Source organism: Orcinus orca, chromosome 6, assembly GCF_937001465.1.
Source record: "Orcinus orca chromosome 6, mOrcOrc1.1, whole genome shotgun sequence".
Lineage (NCBI taxonomy): Eukaryota > Metazoa > Chordata > Mammalia > Artiodactyla > Delphinidae > Orcinus > Orcinus orca.
The window spans coordinates 23,752,866-23,759,060 of record NC_064564.1 but is presented as its reverse complement, the minus strand read 5'-3'; the positions used below and the strand labels follow the sequence as shown (position 1 = coordinate 23,759,060).

Below are 6,195 nucleotides of genomic sequence, written 5' to 3'. Positions count from 1 at the left end.
CTAAGGCCCTGGATGACCAGGACCATACCTGGATCTCCAAACTCATCTGGTGCTTTCCCTCCATCCTTCCCTCCCACAGCCACACAGCCTTTTCCCCAATTGTTCATGCCTTCTTCGTCATGAAGCTTTGTGGATGGTGTTTCCCCTGAAGACTCTATCAACCCCACAGTTAATGCTCACTCCTCCTGACCATCTCAAGCATCACTTCCTTTGGTGTCACTTCGGCAGCACATATACTAAAATTGGAACCAAATAGAGAAAATTAACATGGCCCCTGGGCAAGGATAACATGCAAATCCATGAAGCGTTCCATATTTTTCTCACAGACTTAGAGACGAATTTATGGTTACCATGGGGGAAGGGTGAGAGGGAGGGATAGATTGGGAGTTTAGGATTGACCTGTACACACTGCTATATTTAAAGTAGATAAACAACAAGGACCTACTGTATAGCACAGGGAACTAGGCTCAATACTGTGTAATAACCTATATTATTTTCTCATAATAATTTGAAAAAGAATAGATACATGTATATGTATAACTGAATCACTTTGCTGTACACCTGAAACAAACACAACATTGTTAATAAGTGATACTCCAATATAAAATAAAAATTTAAAAAGCATCACTTTTTTGGGAAGCCCTTCCTGCCTCTACTCTCCAGATTTGAGTTCCTGTGTAAAATCTTCTCAGAGAACTGAATTTCTTTCCTTCAGACCATTTACTTTAGAATAAAATAGCTTGTTTATTATTGTGTTTATTTAATTATATCTTCTTCACTACATTTTGTCTTCACTAGAAAATAGGCTGATGTGTTTTCCTTCTCTGTAAGGTTTTCCATTTTTATTACAGGGACACTAATAGAGTGGGTGCTCAAAATATATTTTGAATGAATGAATAAATGTGTCTTAATATAATGATGTGTCTTAATATAATGTTACGTATTGTTACTAAAATATCACATTTTTAATAACTTTCATATTTAGTATGAATCTAGAATTATACATTCAGTCTAGTTGATAGTTCTATTTATTTAATTTTGAACAAAGGTATGCATTTTATTTTTATTTATTTATTTTTAAACATCTTTATTGCAGTATAATTGCTTTACAATGGTGTGTTAGTTTCTGCTTTATAACAAAGTGAATCAGCTATACGTATACATATATCCTCATATCTATATCTCCTCCCTCTTTTGTCTCCCTCCCACCCTCCCTATCTCACTCCTTTAGGTGGTCACAAAGCACCGAGCTGATCTCCCTGTGCTATGCGGCTGCTTCCCACTAGCTATCTATTTTACATTTGGTAGTGTATATATGTCCATGCCACTCTCTCACTTTGTCCCAGCTTACCCTTCCCACTCCCCATGTCTCAAGTCCAGTCTCTACGTCTGCATCTTTATTCCTGTCCTGCCCCTAGGTTCTTCACAACCATTTATTATTATTTTTTTTTAGATTCCATATATATGTGTTAGCATGCAGTATTTGGTTTTCTTTCTGACTTACTTCACTCTGAATGACAGACTCTAGGTCCATCCACCTCACTACAAATAACTCAATTTCATTTCTTTATATGGCTGAGAAATATTCCATTGTATATATGTGCCACATCATCTTATCCATTCATCTGTCGATGGACACTTTTAGGTTGCTTCCATGTCATGGCTATTGTAAATAGAGCTGCAATGAACATTGTGGTACATGACTCTTTTTGAATTATGGTTTTCTCAGGGCATATGTCCAGTAGAGGGATCGCTATGGTAGTCCTACTTTTAGTTTTTTAAGGAACCTCCATACTGATCTCCATAGTGGCTGTATCAATTTACATTCTCACCAACAGTGCAAGAGGGCTCCTTTTCTCCACAGCCTCTCCAGCATTTATTGTTTGTAGATTTTTTGATGACGGTCAATCTGATTGGTGTGAGGTGATACCTCATTGTAGCTTTCATTTGCATTTCTCTAATGATTTGTGATGCTGAGCAACCTTTCATGTGTTTGTTGGCAATCTGTATATCTTCTTTGGAGAAATGTCTATTTAGGTCTTCTGCTCATTTTTGGATTGGGTTGTTTGTTTTATTTTCATATTGAGCTGCATGAGCTGCTTGTAAATTTTGGAAATTAATCCTTTTTCAGTTGCTTCATTTGCAAATATTTTCTCCCATTCTGAGGGTTGTCTTTTCGTTTCGTTTATGGTTTCCTTTGTTGTGCAAAAGCTTTTAAGTTTCATTAGGTCCCATTTGTTTATTTTTGGTTTTATTTCCATTTCTCTACGAGGTGGGTCAAAAAGTTCCTTGCTGTGATTTATGTCATAGAGTGTTCTGTCTATGTTTTCCTCTAAGAGTTTTATAGTGTCTGATCTTACATTTAGGTCTTTAATCCATTTTGAGTTTATTTTAGTGTATGGTGTTAGGGAGTGTTCTAATTTCATCCTTTTCCATGTAGCTGTCCAGTTTTCCCAGCACCAGTTATTGAAGAGGCTGTCTTTTCTCCATTGTATATTCTTTCCTCCTTTATCAAAAATACTAACTGATAGTTTTAAACATGCAAAAACTCAGGGGATACTTTTCCTTTTATTGCTACTTGAGGAGACACTTGGAGAATAGATTTCTTCTAATCAAGGCTTGCCAGCAAAATAAGGCAGAAAGATTGACAATGAAATTTGTATATCTTAATTTTGAGACTAAAACAGATGTGGCAACTGGAGCCTGGACATGATAAAAATGTTATATGACCTGACAATGTAGGATTGATATATATAATGAACAATCAAGGGGAGAGGTGAAAGAATGTGGAAGGAAGAACAGATTAATTGATTGCCTCATCTGAACAAGATGAACTGGGTAAGGGCAGAGGAATGTAGTAATTACAAAATTACTTGATAGATTATAATATTTTTGAATCAGGAAAATGAAATAAAATAATTCCCTTCTCTTCACTATTCTCCACTTCTGGAACCTCATTAACTTTTATTTGGTCTATCTCAATTGGGATTCTCAATCTCTCTTAACTTCTCTTTCATTTACTTTTCTATTTCATAATATTATGGTATCATGTTCAGAGGATAGTTCTCCTTCTAGCCCAAATAAATACAATTTCATTTCAGAATAAATTATAAAATTATAAATTATATTATAAATTGCTACTTCTACTAATCTTCTGTTCACCTCATATCTTGAGGTTTATCTTTTTTTCAATGTAATTTGCACTTCCAAGATGTCCAATTGACTATTTTCATATTTTTTAGTCCTGTATTAATATAACAGTATTATTATTTCCTTAATTACTTATTAATTGTGTTTGTATGGTTATTGAAATTAAGGAAGGAAATTGGTTTCATTTATGAGTTAATATATATGGATCATGGATATAAAGTAATCTATGAAATGAAGAAACAGAAATTCTCAGCCAGAAAGGCCATGCAATCTTAGCTCATCTGGGAAATTTCACAACTTTTGAGGAATTCCACAGGACGTGGAGTTGAGTATTTCATTAGATTTTATCGAACTCTCAAGAGAAAAGAGGAGGCCCAAACTAACAGTGGCATTGTATTACAATTTCCTTATTATTCCAGTTTTTGCTTTTCATGTGGACAAGTAGTAAACATGGAGAACCAAATATATATTAAAAATTCACAAAAATGCCAGCCTTGTAGGAAAAATAGCTTATGTTAGGCCTAAAATTAAAAGCCATTCTATTGATTGTGAACAACCTAAGAGCTACACGTAAGCTCTTCTTGCTCAAATTTGAGGCTCATGAGGTCTGCAAGTGAGGGACATGTATATCATCCACAATAATCTGATTTCTTGTCAGACAGTTGAAGACTCTGCCTTGTCAAGCTGCTGTGCATTTAATACAAGAAGGCTTAAAATTCACACAAGTGAGCTTTAATTCCACATCTCCTGCAAGATATACCTCTCAGATTCCAAATATGATAGTGTCTGAGCACATGACTTGGTATCAGAAACTGCCAAGCCTATCTTGAATTCAGTAATAAACCTTTCTAAGCCAACCAGCATGTCAGTCTTTTGGCAGATATTATAATTTTTATCAATGTTGAGAAATACATTCCATTGAGGGTCCACTGTCAATGACACATATGGAAAAGATTAAAGCAGTCATCCCCTCCCCCACTGAAGAATAATGCCCAGGCAGATGCAGTCCCACACAGATCAGTGAAGTGAGAGCTCTGCCAAGATATTATATTTATTGTGAATAAGTGTTTTATTTTTTCAAATGAAATAAAGACATTAATTCTTCTAGAATTCTTGAAAAATAATTTTTAATGGACAAATTTCCAGGTTCATCTGTTGAATTTCTTCATTACCCATTTAAGAAATAATGATATTGTCCATTAAGTTTCCATTGACTTGTGGAAAGTGGAAAGGAGGAAACTTAAGCTCATTTGCTCATGTTTTAGGTTTCAGTTTGGTTGAGTGCAGATATTTACTGAAAAAAAAAATCCAGAGATAAGTGACTCCTGTTATTATATTTCTGTTTTGAGCCTGTGTGACAGGAAAGCTAAAAAGTGAAAGCCATGTATTTTGTGAACCAGTAATGAACAATCAGAATTTGAAATTAAAAACACAATACATTTATATTAGAACCTCAAAATTGAAATACTTAGATATGAATCTAAAAAAATATGCATACAAGATCTGTACTGGGGAAACTTTAAAGCACTGATGAATGAAAACAAATGACTAAGTAAATGGAAAGATATTCTATGCATAGGAAAACTCAATATTGTCAAGGTACCAGATCTTCCAAGCTTGATCTGTGCACTCAACACAATTCTAGTCAAAATTCCAGCAAGTTGTTTTGTATGCATTGATGTACAGATTCTAAAGTTTATTTGGAGACCCAGAATAGCTAACACAATATTGAAGGAGGAGAACAGAGTAGGAGAACTGACAACTCCAGATTTAAGGACTTACTATAAAGCTACAGAAATGAAGACAGCGTGATATTGATTTAAACAAAAAAAGATAGATTGATCGATCAATTGATGAAACAGAATAGAAAGCCCAAGATAAATCCACATAAATATAGTCAACTATGTCAATGTAGGTTCATAGGCTGTAGCAAATGTACCACTTAGGGGTAGGCTGTTGATAGTGGGGAAGGCTGTGCATTTGTGAGGATGAGTGTATATAGGAATTCTCTGTACTTTCTGCTCAATTTTCTGCGACCTAAAACTGCTCTAAAAATAGCCTATTTTCAAAAAATGTATACATTTTAATTTCATTTAATAAGAATGATCACAAAATAAAACATTAGAAATAGTAATTAATGAACTATAACAATATATTACAATTAAGGTGGTTTAAAGCTATGCAACAAAAAAGACAAAATTACAATCATGAATATTTATTTTTAAAATAAAATTATTAGATAAACAAGAAACATTAGGTGGTGCTTAAATAGAAACAAATCATTGAAAAAATAAGGTATTAAGGTAAATGGTTGTGACTCACTTTACCTGTTGGGTTTTTTTCTACCCTCAGATATGTCCTTCCACAACCCTGACTTACACATAATCCACACGTGGAGGGCAGTTGTCCATGGTTCAGCCTCCAGCACAATAATTTGCATCTGTGAAATCAGTAGCCTCTAGACTCTAACTCTGGAGAAATCACAGGAATTGGTTTCATGGATTTAAGAGAACCTAAAATGGTTTTTCTAATGTATAACCTGAACATGAAAGTATTAATTGGCAAGAATAAAAATTGCCTGGGACACATGAAAAGATGCTCAGCATCACTAATTATTAGAGAAATGCAAATCAAAACTTCAATGAGGTATCACCTCACACCAGTCAGAATGGCCATCATTAAAAAGTCTACAAACAGCAAATGCTGGAGAGGGTGTGGAGAAAAGGGAACCCTCCTACACTGTTGGTGGGAATGTAAACTGGTGCAACCACTATGGAAAAGAGTATGGAGCTTCCTCAAAAAACTAAAAATAGAGTTATCATATGATCTTGCAGTCTCACTCCTGGGTATGTATCCAGGCAAAACTGTAGTTTGAAAAAATACATGCACCTGGATGTTCATTACAGCACTATTTACAATAGCCAAGACATGGAAGCAACCTAAATGTCCATCGACTTTTGGATGGATAGATAAAGAAGATGTGGTACATATATACAGTGGAATACTACTCATCTATAAAAAAGAATGAAATAACACCATTTGCAG

At 34.6% G+C, this 6,195-nt stretch overlaps 1 non-coding gene across 1 annotated transcript; it reads left to right on the top strand.

Moving 5' to 3' along the window:
- Positions 1-213: 213 nt before the first annotated feature.
- Positions 214-319, top strand: LOC117201665 (U6 spliceosomal RNA). Its single transcript, XR_004483731.1, has one exon. It is a non-coding gene; the product is annotated as a U6 spliceosomal RNA (small nuclear RNA).
- The last annotated feature ends 5,876 nt before the right edge of the window (positions 320-6,195 follow it).